Source organism: Meriones unguiculatus, chromosome 12 (genome assembly GCF_030254825.1).
Source record: "Meriones unguiculatus strain TT.TT164.6M chromosome 12, Bangor_MerUng_6.1, whole genome shotgun sequence".
In the NCBI taxonomy this organism is placed as follows: Eukaryota; Metazoa; Chordata; class Mammalia; order Rodentia; family Muridae; genus Meriones; species Meriones unguiculatus.
The window spans coordinates 1,320,197-1,338,226 of record NC_083360.1 but is presented as its reverse complement, the minus strand read 5'-3'; the positions used below and the strand labels follow the sequence as shown (position 1 = coordinate 1,338,226).

General features: G+C 47.3%; 1 long non-coding RNA gene across 1 annotated transcript; it reads left to right on the top strand.

Moving 5' to 3' along the window:
- Nucleotides 1–8,196: 8,196 nt before the first annotated feature.
- Nucleotides 8,197–16,968, top strand: LOC132646711 (uncharacterized). The gene is made up of 3 exons (XR_009584962.1): nucleotides 8,197–8,419; nucleotides 14,759–14,828; nucleotides 16,783–16,968. It is a non-coding gene; the product is annotated as an uncharacterized LOC132646711 (long non-coding RNA).
- Nucleotides 16,969–18,030: the final 1,062 nt, after the last annotated feature.

Below are 18,030 nucleotides of genomic sequence, written 5' to 3'. Positions count from 1 at the left end.
ATTCCCCACGGGATATGAACATTTAAATAGGGACCTTTAAGAATTACTATTCTGAGTCCCTAGATCGGTTTTTACTGGCCATGGAACTGTGTGTTCTGGAGAGTGCTTGGGCCAAACGTGAGACGAGCCGGAGGAAACCGTTCCTCGCTGTCAGCAGTGCTTTTGGTGACAGCTCCTACAGTAGCAAATAAAGCTTATTAAAACCTCAAGCTCCGAGGCAGATGGCGTCCGGTGACTTTTTTCTTAACAGGGTTTCATGTAGTCCTGCCTGGCCTCAAACTCAATATATAGCCAAGGTCGTGCCATCTGCTTATCTCCCCCAGAACATACACAAACTTCTGGTCCTCCTGCCTTCAGCTTCAGCAGTAGGAAAACATAGATGCTACTATGCCTAGTTTATATGGCATGGGGGTGGTGCCCAGGGCTTCATGCATGCTAGGCAAACACATCTCCCAGCCCTGGAAAAAAACTGTAAAACTGCAGTGCCATCTGGAACTCTGGCTGCTAACCCAGAGTCCCTGTGGTAGAGCCTGGTAATTTTAAGTTTGGCCAAGCTTGGACACGAGTGCCTTAGTTGATAATGTAAGATGGTGTAAGAGCTCAGGGCTGAATCACGTAACCTGGGCTTTAACTGTTAAGGATTGTTTCATAAGTCCCCAAGCAGTCAGGTGCACATCTCTGTCGGTGAGCTAGACGTAGGCCTCGGGCCTCTCAGATGCCTCAGACAACATGCAGTGGGTGACGGAACCTTGGGGCTGGCATTGACAAGTGTGACAAGTGACCTGGTTTGAGCAAGATGTACTTGATACATTAGGTTGCAGCTTTGCAGGTAGGCAGTGGTGCTGAGTGTAGACGTGGACCAAAGCTACGTTGTCTGCTTGAAAGTAGCTAGAAATGTGTCCACTGGCTCTGCTCCAGGCTATTCACTCAGGACTCTGGAGGACGAAGCCGCGTATTTAACAAGTCTTTCAGAGAATCCTGATGTGCACTAGAGATTTAAAAACCATTGTGTGGAGAGGAGAAGGCCCCTGGACGAGACTGAATGGGAGAGCTCTAGGTTAGCAGTGGCAGTGACTGCTAAGGGTTGCTATGCTTGGGCTGGGGAGATGGTTCAGTGGGTAAAAGTAGCATGCAGGCTTAAGGACCTAAGTTCTAATCCCCAAAGCCCATGTGAAGTTGACTGCGTCGTGCATCTGTAATCACAGTGCTCCTAAATGGAGATGGGAGGTGGAGGCAGGGGAATCAGGCACCCTGGTGTACACAGTGCGAAAACAGCCAAGAGACCTTGCGTCAAACAAGGTGGAAGCCAAGGACACACTCAAGACTGTCCTCTGACCTCCGTATGTGTGGTGTGGCATGAACACGCCAGAGTTGACTCTCAGGAAACACACACACAGTCACTGTTTTATCTATGTGGATGCGTCAATGCCCGCCATGTGTTTGTGCACCAAGTGTGGACAGGCACCAAAGGAGGCCAGGAGAGAGCGTCAGGACCCCCGAACTGGAAGTACAGTTGTGAGCCTCCTGATGTGCGTGCTGAGAACTGAACCCAGATTCTCTGCAAAAAAAAAAAAAAAAAAAAAACAAGTGCTTTAGCCACCGAGAAACTTCCAGGCCGTGCCATTTGCTTCTCCGTGCCCACATTCTTGTTGCAGATCTACTTGTTGTAAATCTGAGCAATCCCAGAGAAATTTCATTGGCAAGAAGCAAGTATAGCATGTCGAGATACAGTAACGAGGAAAACATACCAGTACCCACGTGCCGGCCACTGTTCCGAGCTGCCCAGATGGACAGTCACAGAGAAAGGTGGAACATGGCTATGGGGGCGGTAGTGCTGAAGGCCAGTGTCCTTCCACTTCCGCGTTTGTCATAGATGGCGGAAGCTCTGGGTCCCTGAGAATCTTTGAGTTAAACAGTAAAGCTACTTAAAAATGAATGGTCCCCGGGGTGTTAAATGTCAGCCTTCTCCAATACCCATCCCCTCTCCAAAAGGGCTTGTGAGAGATCTAAGAAAATTCTGCCTCAATGTGTGAAGGAAACAGGAAGAGTCAAGTGAGGCGAGGTGCTGCAGGAACACAGTCTCCCTGGCCCACAGCACTCACATGACATCCTTGCACCTTGAGACATGGGTGGGAAAGGGGGTTCTGCGGTGTAGAACACAGATACTCCCCATCATGTGGTGTCTGGGTGAGGCCCACACACAGGCAAGAGCAGCATAAACAAAGAATCTAAGACAGTATATGGGACTTTGCCGGAGTGAATTGCTTTGTCTGAAAAAGCTGTCATATATCTGAGGGCAGATTTCTCAGCTAAGTGTGGAAAGCCTGGGAACAGGCTTTGCTATAGCCATGGCCAGCCTGACCTTCCTCTGGTTACTGTCTGGCCTGGGAAGGTTCAGTCAAGCAGCCTTGACTACACCAGGGTGTCAGGGAAAGTACTAACCCGTCATTTCTCAGGGTTTGCTCTTCTGGAGTTTAGAAGGTTGTTGGCATAAGCTGTATGTGCTTGGGAAAGTCTACAACAGGGAAGCCTGGTTTCCACCTTTTCAGTGTGTGGTCTTTCTAAAACCACCTCTTGGTGACAGGTAGCTTACATGTGTGATAGGCCCAAATGTAACGGAAATGCACAAGACAGAAGTAAAGGCCTCCCCAGCTCCCTCTACCCACTTCCTATTACCCAAAGATAATCACTGCAGTCTAACTTCTGGCTACTATTAACTCCTGACTCTCCTACCAGCGAGACCTGGTCTCATCTGTCCTGCCCTGATCCCCACTGCTCTCTAGCAGCAGAGGCCAAGCTTGCTTATCTATTTATCCCTGCCGTGAGAAAGTAAGGTTAGCGAGATCAAGGCCCGTCCTCCTCCTCCAGGTGAAATCCTGGAGCACCCAGCCAGAAGACATGCTGATTAGTCACTCGGCAAGTGAACAAGCGCCACCATGATGCCCTTCCAACCTTCAGCAACCTGGAATAGTCTTTCAAGGCCTCTTATACCCAGGGTGTTTGTAATAGGCCCTGTCCTCCTGCCTCCGCAGTGACCTCATCTCTGGTTCCCCAGGCTGTTTCCAGGCCTGGGTGGGAGCTTAGAGGGCACAAAGGATGCTAGCAGCGATCTCCCTCACCAAGGGACTCCAGGTCCCTATGGGTCTGTGTGACAGCTTCACTTGCTTAGCGTTCTGCCCCCACCACAAAAGTCATGCTCTTGTCTAAACTCTCTTGAGTTAGAAGAACTTTAATGGCCACAGAGTGCCTTGTCAGCTATAGCTGATCTAAGAAAATAAACATTTTATAACTATGATAACGCAAGTGGCTCCAGACACAAGAGACAGTTGGTCCCGATGGATGCTTCTTATAAATAACCGGGCAATCACACACTGCAGAAATAGCTAGAATTTCTGTGACTTCATCGGGAGCCAAATGGAAACGCCCTTGCCTAGTGAACGAGAAAGTCATCCCACAGTCAAAATGAGGTCAGGCACCACGTGAGAGCTGAAGGCCTTTTGCTTCAAGTCCAGCTTGGACTCCAGTGGAACCTGACTCCTCTGAGCCCTCATCTATGTTTAGGGCCCACACTGTTGCTGAATGAACTTACTGAAGGGCTGTGACAGAACCTACAGAAAACATGACCCCAGAGCTGGTGGCGTGCCTGAGATCAGGTTTGACTTGGTGGCTCTGCCATCAGGAGTCTCAGGGCCCTGCAGCCCAGTGGGTCCCAGGCTGCGGCACCAGTCCACAAGACAAACATTTTCAGCATCGCTGATTAAAATAAAGGTGTTCCTAGAAAGTAACAAAGTATCAGAAGAACCCCATTTCCTCCACATTTAACTAAGATTGTCTTGTGATAAGGAAGAAAGTAAAGTAGTTTTCAAGGGAGATGGATGTTGCAATCTCCCTGGGAAACTGTACCTTGGGGAACAAGATACACTTCGGCCATTTTTCCTCATAAGAATCAAACGAGGGAGGCCTAGCTGCACTCACCGGCTGTTCCCCAGTTCCTAAAGCTCCCTGAGGACAGGCATGCACTTCAGCCTGGCCAGCCAAGAAAGCTTATTTCAGTTCAGACTGTCCTCAGTTAAACCCCCCTAGATGGTCAGACCCAGCAGTCCCTCTGCGTGTTTCGTCCTGTGATGATTGCTCTGGCACTTGTCACACAGTTCAGGCTTGCCTCAGACTCTCAGTATTCCTCCAGCCTCAGTCTCTAGCACACTGGGATTATAGGCCCATGCAAGCGTATCCAACCAAGAACGCTAATTTCTCTCACTCCCCATATTACCTGAGTTAGGGTGAGAACCCAGGCCTTGGCAGCCCTTCCAGGCCAGGCTCAGCCACATCCTCAACAGACCTGCAAAAGAGGCGAGCTGTAGCAGAAAACGCTAATTCATTATGACCACGTTAGGAAGAGGAACATGGCTCCCCAAGCCCATCTTCAGGGTCACTTCATGAGGTTTGAGTTTAAACAGAGGGCAAGAAGCGTGTAAGTTAGTCTGACACATTACAACTGTGTGAGTCCCTTTCTGGGAGATAAGCTCCCCCTCTGGCTGGCACCAGGCTCCACAGGGCTTTTCCTTCTCCCAGCCTGAGATTCAGGGGAATTCCATTTCCTTGGGGACCATTGTTTCAATAATCTGATAGCCAAGGGGAGGGGCACAGATCTCCCTCTTTAGAATACATTTCCTCCTGCCATGATGGTTACACCCAGATTCCAGATCTTCTCTGGTGACTGTTCTTTGAGCCGTCGAGAGAGGAGTGGATGCCTGGGAAATACAGGCCAACTCTAGGCCATCCTGGAAGGGTGAGGGAACAAGTGTAAAACCATGGCTTCCCTTCCCTGGCTTCGGGATGAGTAGGCACCAATCACAAACTTACCTGTTGGCCCTCCTCAGGTGTTTTCCGGAAGGTTCCAGCATGGTCTGCCTGCGGCACGGTGGGTGTGGGTAACTGCTTCGTGGATGCCTCCCAGGGAGGAAGCGCTGGACCCTTGGCCGGGAGGACCAGACCAAAAGGGGCTCAGCTCAGTAAAGGAGCTATTGTTCACATGACACATTTGGAAACTATCAACAGCGAAGGCCCATGAGCCCCCAAATGCTGCAGACACCCCAGAAATCCAAGAAACCCTCTAGTCTCCTGAGGCTGCATGGCAAGGCTGCCATAGATGGTGGCCTCGGCATCTCTCCTTCCATGCTTCTGGGTTCTGGCCCCAGACCATCCTTTCTTTGAGAGAGACTTCCAGCTCTCTTGAAAAGCTAAGAGAGCTGGAAGGAAGGTTTAAAAAATAACAACAGCAAAAAACCTACCCTGTCCTAGAGGGGTCTCTAAGTAGAGAAGCCATCATCCCCTTGAGGATCCCCTCATCTGTGGATGAGGGAGGACGCTTTTCTGTATTATTGTTGTTATTTACAGTTTATTCACTTTGTATCCCAGTTGTAGCCCCCCTCCCTCATCTCCTCCTGGTCCCACCCTCCCTCCTTCTTCCTCCCTTATCCTTCTTCCCTAGTCCACTGATAGGGGAGGTCCTCCTCCCCTATTGTCTGACCCTAGCCTATCAGGTCCCATCAGGACTGCCTGGATCCTCTTCCTCTGTGGGCTGGCTAGGTCACCCCACCAGCAAAAAATGATCAAGGAGCAGGCAACCGAGTTCATGGGGACTCAATTCATGCAATGAAAGACCATGCATAGAGAGGACCTACACCCCCTGCTTAGATGTAGCCCATAGACAGCTCAGTCTCCAATTGGGTTCTCTAGTAAGGGGAGCAGGGACAGTTTCTGACATGAACTCGGTATTGCTTTTTCTGTTTTATTCACAATTTCCACCATGCATCCCCACCCCAGACAAAGGGGCAACAGCCACAGCCCTGGGAGAAGTAGCAAGTGCTTTGGGCCTAGGTCACACCTCACCTAGTCCTACCTTAAGCGACAGTCCTTCCCTCCAGGGTCTTTAGACAAGCCTATGGGTAGTGGAATACTTCTCCTGCCATCTTCCCAACAGAGCAGGGAGCCCCAAATGCCCTGGGTGAAGACTCCCAAACAAGACAATTCAAGCTACAAAAGTGCTCTCCAATGGCACTGACACAGTCTGTGTCCCAGACCCAGGCAGCCTCTAAGCACTGGACATGTAACTGGAGCAGACAGACACACTACTTTATAAAGTGCTAATCGGAGCTTAGATGTCTCAGACAAAACAAAAAACTGCACAATGTCCATTAATAATGCTTATCTCAATTACATTCTGAAACAGTATTATTGATAGAGTACATTAACCGTAACCTGACCTTTAAATGTTTGCCTTTTATTTATGTGGCTGCTAAGAAACTTAAAGGAACACGTGTATGTCACAGCTCCATAACGTTGTGGCCTTGCTCTGGGAGGACTGAAAAGGAAAACCCCTGTGTCTGAGGCCTTATAGCAGAAGTGTGTGGCGAAGGAAAGATGTGCCCCTCCCAGCACCCAGGAAGCAAGGGAGGACCTCATATTTTGTTGTATAAAGCCCCTTTTCCAGAACTCATTCAGCCATGAGTGTGTAAATAGAATAATTTCACGAATGATGTCTGAGCCACTGTGACCCACTCAGCTCCTAAAGGCCTCTACCTCAGGACACTGGTGTCCAGGAGACAGGCCTTCAATCAAATCTTGGGAGGCAGAGAAGAGGGATGGAGATGTACCTTAACATCTCAATGTTATTAATCATGAAGAAGAAGAAGCAGGGGGACAACCGATATTCTCTGCGAGAGGTTTATTAGAAGGGTAGGGAGGAAGTGGGTAGCAGGACATAAAAGGAAGGGGAAAGGGGGCGCCCTGAGAGAGAGAGAAAAAGAGAAGAGTGTAAGAGAGAGAAAGAAAGAGTGTAAGAGAGGGAAAATAAGAGAGTAAGAGAGGGAAAAATAAGGGAGGGACCACGTGTGGGTATCGGCCCTTTTAAGGGGCATGATAACCACGCCTTCCAGGTGTGGCCACCTGGCTGGCGACATGTGATGACATCATCATAGGTTGCTGGGTAACACAGGAGCAGGTTGTGTTCCAAAATACTAACACATAACATCAGGAAAACTGCACAGAAAGAGCAGGGCTGAGGCAGGAATGCAGTGTCGCACGGTGGGGCTGGAGTTGGGGGGTGGACTGGGACTTTATCAGTGCCTGTTTCAGATGGCTTGTCAGCTCCAACTCGCCCTTGTTCACCGGCAGGAAGTAAGAGGCCAAGGTGCAGTCTGCCTCCAAGCTGCTTCAGCCCGTCAGGGGCTTGGGGACCTGCCTCACCACCGACTCACACACAGTGGCCAACACGGAGGCATTTTCGAGTCCAGACGCCAAGTCCTATAGTGACAGAGGTGCAACTGTGCTGCAGAACGACCCTGAGCACTTGCTGCTCGTTCAGCGTTCTCCAGACTCCCGTCTGGCTCAATTGCTGATAGTCCGTGCGTCCAAGTGAGGACACAAACTCTCCAGGGTTCCACAGACAAGCACGTCTCACAGACAAGGACTCAGGATTTGTTCCCGCCTCCCTGGAAGCACTCTAGACCACCAGGCACTACCTTGCTCCAAGTTCTGTCTGGCCAAGGGCCAGCCCAGCCGTCCCACCTGGCAAATCCACATCTCGCTGCTGTGCTGCCTAATGGAGCTCAAGCTGCCCAGGGAGCAAACATCGCGGAATTGGCTAACTCCTCTGGATAAAGCAGCTACCGCCTGCATCACCCTAGTCCCAAATTCAGAGAGGCCTGAATTTGCAAAAGGCTCGGTTCCTCTATTGTTCTCTGCGTTACCCCTGCCGTCCCAAGCCCCCGCCCCCGCCCCATCTGAGTCTGCTCGTGGGGAGAGCTGGGCTTGGGTCTGTGCTTTTTGTCACGATTTCTGCTCCCCTTGGCAGGTTCCATCTGGCTTTTAGATATTATAAATAGCCTCAGCCAGGGTGTGACTTGGGTGGAGACCTGGAGCCTGCTGCTCCACCCTGAAGAGGGAAAAAGGCTTATTTAATTCATTTCTGCACTTGGCAGCCTTCAGCTATTTAGAAGGCCAATTAGGCAGCAGCTGTTGGTTTTTGGGATTTTTCCTCCCCCTATCCTAAGATGGCCTGTCTGATTTTTTCCACGCCTGAGATTTAAGCTTTTACAGGAGATTGGGTGGGGTGGGTGCGGAGGACCCACAGAAACTCTGAACACAGGCTGTCTAAGCTTGGCTGACTCTTGGCAAGCTGTGGTGGTAGCCATGGTGGGGTTCAACTGAGAACCAGCCCTCTGTTCCTTCCAGGATGCAGGAGTCTGGATTTTTTTTTAAGATGTTTTCCTGAGAGAGGGGAGCCCAGTTGCTGGTGTCTGAGGGAACCTCAGATAAAAGCCTCCACCAGTGTCCTGGAACATTCTGAACGCTTGGCTTCTGCAGGCCTTGGGTCACTGACGACTCATTTGACATTGATCGCGCGCACACTGCTGTGGTTGGTATCTATTGGAATTCCATGCTCCGTGATAATAACCCCCAGGGGGGAGATGAGAGTGTCTGCCAAAGTTGTGGGGAGGGGCCAGCGGCTGCGCCCGGCACACCGTAGGACTCAGGGATGGTCGCCTTTACTGACGTCCTGTTGGGGTGAGACACAAAGCCAGAGAGCTGACAAACGTCAGTGACTTACAGGAAGAGCAGAAGAGAGTGGAGGCCTCCCGGTTGCCCGTACTAGTTGATATTGGAAGCGATTATCTTTTAAATGAAAGCACTACACAATACAATTATATACTGTTGCATAATTTTAAAAACTTTACAGTTCAAGTGGCCATAGTAATACAAATGCAAAGACTGTAGATCTCTCAGCAGACAAAAGAAAGAAGGGCCCGCCCCTCAAACTTCAGAAGCCAGGAACTGCAGAAGCCTTAGCTGCCGTTAACGCTCTACTGTGATCATTGGCCCTTCCTGTGGTCAGGTATTACTTGATGTTTGCGTGCGTGCGCCTGTGCATTGGGAGGGCAGCCTGGCTGAGGCTCTGACACTGAAAGCAGCAAGGCAATAAGCTACAGTCTTCACCCTCGGGTGTCATGAATATGCTTAGAGCTTATGTGACAAGTAAGAGTTGAAACTAGGGCTGTGGGTGCCCACAGAGTGTGCTGGTGTCTGTTTGGCATCTGGTGAGAGTCTCTGTGGTGAGTCAGTACACGGCAGAGGCCGTCTCACAGTGGGAAGGACTAAATGTGAACGAGTGTGCTCAGGTCTATCCTGTGCTACAAAGCCACTGTTCTATTGGATGAGGGCCTCACCACTTGATCTCATTTAACCTTAACTCCAACTGCCTGGCATGAATGTCAGGGAAAGCAGTCAAGCCACAGCACTCCTGTTCTCCTACTGTATCTTGAGTATGATGCCAGGATCATTCTGCTCAAATAATTAGACATCCACACAGTCCTAGGGCAGGAGAGAGCAGGACTGCCCTTCAGCTCCCCGAGGTGCACTCCAGCGCTCTGCAGAGGGCATCTGAAGGACAGACAATCCAGCAGAGACCGGCCAGGTGATGAGGAGGGTTCTATGACCCGTGTGGCTTTCGGCAGAGGGCTGTGGAAAGCCTGGAGGAACCAGAGATCTTAGGGACTCTACCGGGCTTGCATTTGCAGTCAGTGGTTGTAATTGTGAGTTCGGCTCCAATTCAGGGTGACATTGACCTTGATCCTGCAAGTTGCCAGGGCCCTAAAGGGTGGAAAGATTTTAGAAAATAAAGCTTTTTAAAAATGCAATCATGCAGCTTAAACGAGGAGTCTAAAAATTGCTTTGACTCATGGGTTAGTGCACGAGAGCAGAATGAGAGTCCAGTTGGCAGAAACAAAGGCTATTTACACTCCACTGTGTGCAGAAAAGAGAGCCAGAAAGCAGCTCAAGTCAACCTCACATGTACTGGAGCATCAGAAAAGCATGAGGCAGAAGTAGTGAACACAGTGTGTCTTTATCTAGCTGTCTGTCTGTCAGCTTGCCTACCTACCTATCATCTGTCTGTCTGTCTATCTATCTATCTATCATTTATCTGTTGCCTACTTGCCCCAAGTTTTGTGGGTCTCAGTGATGGTAATCTTTGCTCAGCTTAGCTGGTTTCAGAACCACACGGTAGCCACCCCATGACTGTGTTGCTGGGAAGGTTTAACTGAGGTGAGGATCACCCTGCATGCAGAAGGCACCATCCTGGACTGAAAAGAAAGGCAGAGCGTGGGGAGAGCTCAGCACCAGCTGCCTCTCTCTCTGCTTCCTGGTCATGGACACAGCAGACTGGCTCCTGCTGGGCCTTTGTGGCTATGATGGGCATTCCTCCTAACCAATTAGCTAAATAAGCCCTTCTTTTCTTAAGTTTCTTTTGTTAGTTGTTGTTGTTTGTTTTGTTTTGAGACAGGGTTTCTCTGTGTGGCTTTGGCTGTCCTGAACTCACTTCTGTAGACTAGGCTGGCCCCAAACTCACAGAGCTCCTCTTTCCTCTGCCTCCCCGAGGGCTGGGATTACAGGCGTGCACCACTGTGCCTGGCTTAAGTTTGTTTTGTTGGGTACTTTATGGAAGCAATGAGAAAAATAACTAAGAGTCTCTTGCTGTCTCATTAGATGTTATCTTCTAATAAGATAAGGGGAAGAATTCTGCTGTCCCCCTCAGTGAGTAGGCCTGGCCTACACCTTCTATGATGGGATGGGGCAATTAAAAAAAAAATCTTTTTAATTGAAAAAAAAAAAAGCCTCCTTTCAGATCTTGGCTTTTCAAGTCCAAAGCAATAGTTAAAACACCAAAACTGAATTAACCTTAAATCTTCTTTTTTCTCTTGGCACTGACTTCCTCCCCTGGAAGCCTGCCCTGGGAAGGAGGCACACTCCTCCTCTTTGACTCCCTCTGCTCACCTCCTCCCCTTGCTAGGCGCCATCCTCCTGTATGTCTGGAGTGGAGCCCAGAAGGGGGCGAGGTGAGGGAACAAGAGACTTCTCATGTGTCAGGGTGGCCAGGCCTTCTGGGATGGGCAGTTGGCCTCCCTGGAGAGACCTGGCAACCCATGAAAGCTGACCCTGTCAGAGGACTTCAGCTGGGCTGCTTTCTTTGCTGTCCCCTGACTTGGGCTGAAGCATCTCCATGCTTAGGGTGGCCTCATGTGACTCCTTCCCCAGCTGCAGGGATTCTGAGGGTATAAGAACCAGCATCTTTCTACTGAAGTCTTTCCTTTAGGCCCACAGGCCCCAAGGCCATGAAGCCCTCACCTGTGCTTTTTCCCATAGAGCCCCATATCTGGTGTGTGGGCATGTCTTTTGCTTTGTCACAACATTTAAGTGTCACAGTGTCCATCACTGTCCCAGGATCTTCACATCTACTGTCTAGTGGCATCAGTGTGCTCATCCCACTTGGATGATAACCGAATCTGGCAATCTGTAGCCATGGCATTGACTCTAAACTGCCTTCAGGTTGTTCATTTCAAAATACCACGTGGACATTTCACCTACCATTGGTTTTGTTGCAGAAGCCGGAAGCAGAAGAGTAAGGCTTTCTTGACCATGAACTTACCACGAGGCTTTGAGAAGTTCAGAAGTATCTCTGGGTTTCAGTTTTCCCAACTATAAAATACGGTGGACTTGTTATCACCAGGGTCCTTTCCGACACTAAAATGCCATGAGCTAACTCAGCTCTAGCGCAAAGAACGGTGTGGAGGGAGGTGAAGACGGAGGATGAAAAGCACAGCCAGGCTCAGACAGATTGGAATAAATGCCCCCTGAAATATTTATCACCTTCAGACATTGCAAAATGTTAAGTACACACTTAAAATGCCTTGAAATCTAGGTCTTTGTTAATTGCTTCTTTCTCAGCTCTAAAAAGAAGGCTCAATAAAAAAAAGAGGCTTCAGCATATTGTCCAGAGACCCTTGACATTTGCTCTTCTGACTCATCAACTCTGTAGCAGAAATAGGTTCAAAGAACCTGTCAGAAGCTTACACAAGGATTTCTGTTGAGTGTGAATCACAGTCATCCTCATAGCACTGTAAGAAGACATGGGTTTGATTTCCATACAGTTCCAGGAATCCAATGCTCTTGTCCGGCCTCTGCGGGCGCTGCAGGCAAAATGCCCACACACATAAACATTAAAACACAAACATGGTAGGTGCCAATTGGGAAGGCAGAGATCGCTGGAGTCCAGTCATTCTATCAAAACTGGTGAGTTCCAGCTTCAGTGAGAGCCCTGTCTCTAAATAAATAGAAATAGAAATAAATAAAACTCACTAAATAGCAGAGAATGATTGAGGAAGACAGCTGGCCTCTACCTGTAGGTGCACATGTGTTCTCTCTCTCTCTCTCTCTCTCACACACACACACACACACACACACGAATAAACATAGCCCTGTCTCCTGATCTTGTCTATATTTTAGATGAATAATATCACTAATTGATACACGTATATATTTGTTTGCATTCTATCCATACCTAAGATGTGTGCCCCAAGCTGGTTATCTGTGGGTGGAGGCACATTTAAATTTCAGGTTGCTTTTTTATTTTGTTGGTTTGGTTTGGTTTTGTTGATTTGGTTTGGTTGGTTTTTGAGATAGGGTTTCTCTATGAAATAGAGCCCTGGCTGTCCTGGACTCACTTTGTAGACTGGGCTGGCCTCAAACTCACAGAGATCCACTTGTCTCTGCCTCTCAAGTGCTGGGATTACAGGTGTGCACTGCTGTGCTCTGCCCTTCTAAGGACGTTATAAAAAAAATTGAAAAAACACACTAGAGATACAAATGAAAAAACTAGAGATAAAAATGAAAAAACTAGAGATAAAAATAAAGAAACTAGAGATAAAAATGAAGAAACTAGAGATGAAAATGAAGAAACTAGAGATAAAAATGAAGAAACTAGAGATGAAAATGAAAAAACTAGAGATAAAAATGAAGAAACTAGAGATGAAAATGAAGAAACTAGAGATAAAGATGAGGAAACTAGAGATAAAAATGAAGAAACTAGAGATACAAATGAAGAAACTAGAGATGAAAATGAGGAAACTAGAGATACAAATGAGGAAACTAGAGATACAAATGAGGAAACTAGAGATACAAATGAGGAAACTAGAGATATAAATGAGGAAACTAGAGATACAAATGAAGAAACTAGAGATACAAATGAAGAAACTAGAGATACAAATGAAGAAACTAGAGATACAAATGAGGAAACTAGAGATACAAATGAAGAAACTAAACTAGAGATACAAATGAAGAAACTAGAGATACAAATGAAGAAACTAAACTAGAGATACAAATGAAGAAACTAGAGATGAAAATGAGGAAACTAGAGATACAAATGAGGAAACTAGAGATACAAATGAGGAAACTAGAGATACAAATGAGGAAACTAGAGATACAAATGAAGAAACTAAACTAGAGATACAAATGAAGAAACTAGAGATACAAATGAAGAAACTAAACTAGAGATACAAATGAAGAAACTAGAGATACAAATGAAACTAAACTAGAGATACAAATGAAGAAACTAGAGATGAAAATGAGGAAACTAGAGATACAAATGAGGAAACTAGAGATACAAATGAGGAAACTAGAGATTCAAATGAGGAAACTAGAGATATAAATGAGGAAACTAGAGATGAAAATGAGGAAACTAGAGATACAAATGAGGAAACTAGAGATACAAATGAGGAAACTAGAGATACAAATGAGGAAACTAGAGATACAAATGAGGAAACTAGAGATACAAATGAGGAAACTAGAGATACAAATGAAGAAACTAGAGATACAAATGAAGAAACTAGAGATACAAATGAGGAAACTAGAGATACAAATGAGGAAACTAGAGATACAAATGAGGAAACTAGAGATACAAATGAGGAAACTAGAGATACAAATGAGGAAACTAGAGATACAAATGAGGAAACTAGAGATACAAATGAAGACAAGTTAAGATAAGAAGAAAATCCCTTGCACAGTCTCTCAGCAGTCTTGGGGTGAATCTGATTCCAGAATTAGCAGCTTGGTCTGTTTTGTTCACAGGTAGGTCACCAGGACAGATAACAGTTTCTGGCATAAAGAAGTTACTTAAGAAATAATCCCAGAATGAGAGTGTCCAGGGCTGAAGACATGGCTCAGCGGTTAAGAGCACTGGCTGCTCTTCCAGAGGTCCTGAGTTCAATTCCCAGCAAGCACATAATGGCTAACAACCACCTGTAATATGACCCAATGCCCTCTTCTGGTGTGCATGAAAACAGTATACTCACATACATAAAAAAACAAAAACAAAAAAGAAAAGAAAGTGTCCAACAAAAGAAAACTGATACTAATTGAACAAAGTGGAACAGGAAGAGGCTATGATGAATAAACATTGTAACCAGTGGGGAGAAGTTATCTGAACCCAGAGCTTCTCTCCCCTTATTTTTGGATTGATGTTTTTCCAAACAGACTCCATTCCCTGCTTCCCTTGCAGCTAGGTATGACTATGTAATGGTGTTCTTGCTAGTCAGTTGAGCAGACATGATGGTGCCACTTTCTGGCCTGAGTCTTAAGATCAGGAGTATGCCACCTCTATGCTGGCCAACATCTGGATGTGGTGGTAATTTAATCTGACTAGATCCTGAGGATTGTAAAATGATAACATGGAAAGCCTCAGCATTCCTGATGACTGTATAAGGACCTTTCATATAGACTCATACAGCTCACATCAGGAATATTATGTGACAGAGAGACAACTCTCCTTATTCTTTAAAGCTTGGTGTGTGGCGCTTTGTTGTCACAGCAGATTATGGTGCTTGTGCTTCCTGCCTTACCTCACTTCTCCCTTCCCCTCCTTCAGATCCACCCTACTATGGTGTGAACAGCCAGGCAACTTCTAGACTTGAGAAGATCTTGTCCCCATCTGTAAAGTAAGTAAGCAATTCCAGCCTGGAATCCTCACTACCTGCAACTTTTTATAAGCTCTCCTAGAGACTGAGTTAGCTCTGGGGCCTGTAAAGTTATGCCAATCATATCAAAAGACTTTTCCTTCGAAGAAGATTGAACAGGAAGATTGCAATGTGTAATGAAGAAATGAGGGTTGTGGCAATTCTCTTCCTGAAGGTCTCATCATATAGGAAAGATACTCTCCCTGTCAGGGTGGCTTAAATGAGTCCCCATCTCCTTCCTTGGGGAAGTGGTCATGGCTGGAGCATGCAGGGTGTGGGAGCCTCTGGAGCCTGTGATTCTGGTGGTCTACTAAAACCGAACTCTCTTTCCTTCCAGATTTTACCCTGGCCTCCACCCATATTCTGGAAACTGCAGGCAAATGTTTGGCCTAAGGTTTCTATTGCTGTGATGAAACACCGTAACCAAAAGCGAAGTGGGAGGAAAGGGTTTGTTTGGCTTCCATATCTGAATCATTGTCCGTTGAGAGAAGCCAAGGCAGAATCTCAAACTAGGCAGAAACGTGGAGTCAGGACCAGATGCAGAGTTCATGGAGGGGGCTGCTTGCTGGTTTGTTCCTCAGGGCTTGCTCATGATCCCATGGCTTTCTTCTAAATCTCAGGACCACCAAACCAGGGATGTCACCACCGCAACGGGGTGCGCTCTCCCACATCAATCACTAATTAGAAAATAGCCTACAGCCCTAGCTTACGAAGGCATTTTCTCAGATGCCTTTCAGATGTCTATAGCTTGTGTCAGGTTGACATAAAACTAGCCAACACAATTGTTGACACAATATCAGCTTTTGGCAAAGGGGAAAAAAAACCTGTGTAGTCAGAAACTGTTCAATTGTAAGAAGCACAGAGATTAAAACCACAGAGAAGAACTAAAATGCTAAGACAGGTCTTTGCCAAACATAGGATGCCTTTTCTCTTTTCGTAGTCTCAACAGAACGATGAGATTCAGCACTTTGACTTCTGCGGATGAGCAGATGTTCTCTCTGTCACAGATCTATTAGCTCCTCCTCTGCCGAGTGGTTGTGCAAGAATAAAATCTGCCAGGGAGAAGCTGCCGGGGACAAGAAAGGCAGAGAGTATCCTCTAAGTGATCCAGAATTCAGAGAAAAGGGCATCTGGGGAGCGAGCTTGTAGCAGCCTTGCTCAGCTCATTTGTCTCTAAGGAGGGAGAAAATTTGCAGAGCCATAAATTATTGCGATTCAGGAAGCTAAACTGAGTTGAAAACATGTTTTGTGTTAGGATTTTTTTTTTTTTTTGTCCATTTAGGCTGCTATAACAAAATGCCTCAGGTGGGGTAGCTTATAAGATACAAAAACTTATGGGTTTTTTGTCCACAGAGGGTTCCTCCCTGGTTCCTAGTTGTCTTCTTCTTACCGTGCTCTTCCATGTCAGAAGAGACAAGTGTCTCCCTGGGGTCCCTAAGGGCACTTCTCTTTATTTATTTATTTTTTAATTTATTACAATTTATTCATTTTGTGTCCCAGCTGTAGCCCCCTTCCTCATTCCCTCCCAACCCTGCCCTCCCTCCCTCTTCTCCTCCCATGCCCCTCTCCAAGTCCACTGATAGGGGAGGTCCTCCTCCCCTTCCCTCTGACCCTAGCCTATCAGGTCTCATCAGGAGTGGCTACATTGTCTTCCTCTAAGGGCACTTCTCTTGAACATGGAGCTCTGCTCGTGACCCAGATTCCTCACAAAGACTCTACCTGCTAGCTTCCCTGCCTGGATGGGTAGGGTATTCATGTATGGATTTGGGCATGGTGGATGTTAGTCTTCAGACTACAGCAGGGCACTCATAACATTCACACCCCGGATAGTCCGCATCCAGGAAAGACTATCCAATGCATCGGGGAAATTTTTAGTGACACAGAAAAATTTTCCATTACTCTAACTTCCTTTCATCTCTTTTTGCATGCCTGTCAGTTTTTCAACTCACACAGGCCATCTGTAACCTTTCCTCCAAGATAACATCTCCTCGAAAGAAAGAAAGAAAGAAAGAAAGAAAGAAAGAAAGAAAGAAAGAAAGAAAACCACCAAAAATCAGCCTCTTCCCTCCTTGTTAAGACGGCAGCATGATGTGAAAGTTCCTGAGGACTTCAGTTACCTGGCTCTCCCTCCCCTTTGTGATAAAGGTTAATGGGGAGGGGAATGAGGACAACACAGCGTCTTATGAGCAATGAAAGATGGCCAGATGGAACCCCAGAGGACAGCTGGGATTTCAATTTCCTTACTGTGATGAAAACTGCGTTTCCATTAACTGCTGCCGTAGAAATTACTTAGCAGGCGAGTCACCTGTGCTGCGCCCTGGTACCAGTAGTGAGGCCTGGCTCTGCGAAGCCAGCTGCTGAAGCATCTCTTCATTTCTGCCCTCCATATGGGCCTAGGGCTGCTGTGGAGGGCAAAGGGGATGTGCTGCGGAAGTGAAAAAGGGGGCTCTGAGATAGGACACAGGGAGGCTTTAACACTCTTTCTCCTTCTCCCATTCTTTTGCCTCTCTTTGCCGGGTTAGAATCTTCTTTTTCCTGTGTATGTCTCACAGGCAAGTAGACACAGGTCACTAAGTGGCCACCTGGTACCTGGCAAGCAAGAGCTCTAAGTCATCATCAGCCCCCCCACCCCCACCCAGTGTTTGAGAGTGTCCTGCAGGACCATCCCTTCCCCCTTCCTTAATAATAAGATTCCGTTGTTTCAGCTTGGCAGGTGGATTCGTGCATCAAGGCCACCTTCCCCAGCATCCTTTGCTGCGGCAGACGGCTGTGCGGTCACTGAGAGCTAAGGAGGAATGTATCATCCAGTTGTCAGTGGTGTCCATTTTCTCAGCTGGAACATGGACTTGATAGTGGTGTGTGACCAACCTTCTTACACCCTTGGGGGTCTCCCTCATTCCCGGGGTCGCTGGCCACAGGTCCCCAGGAACAAGGGAGCAGAAGCAGTGAACTGGGGATCCGGGTGCCCCACAAGTACTACGGAATGACCTCCGGGAAGCCCTTCAGGGAGGCAGCTCAGCTTTATTTGAGGTGAGCAAAGGCTATATAGTCCTTGGGGAGTGGTGGGGATCCCAGGACAAGTGTAGATCATGGTGGGAGCTAGGAACTCCCAGGATGCCTTATCTGCAGTTGGCAGCATGGACCTGTCATCTGAACAGGAACACAGCACCTCATTATCCTACAG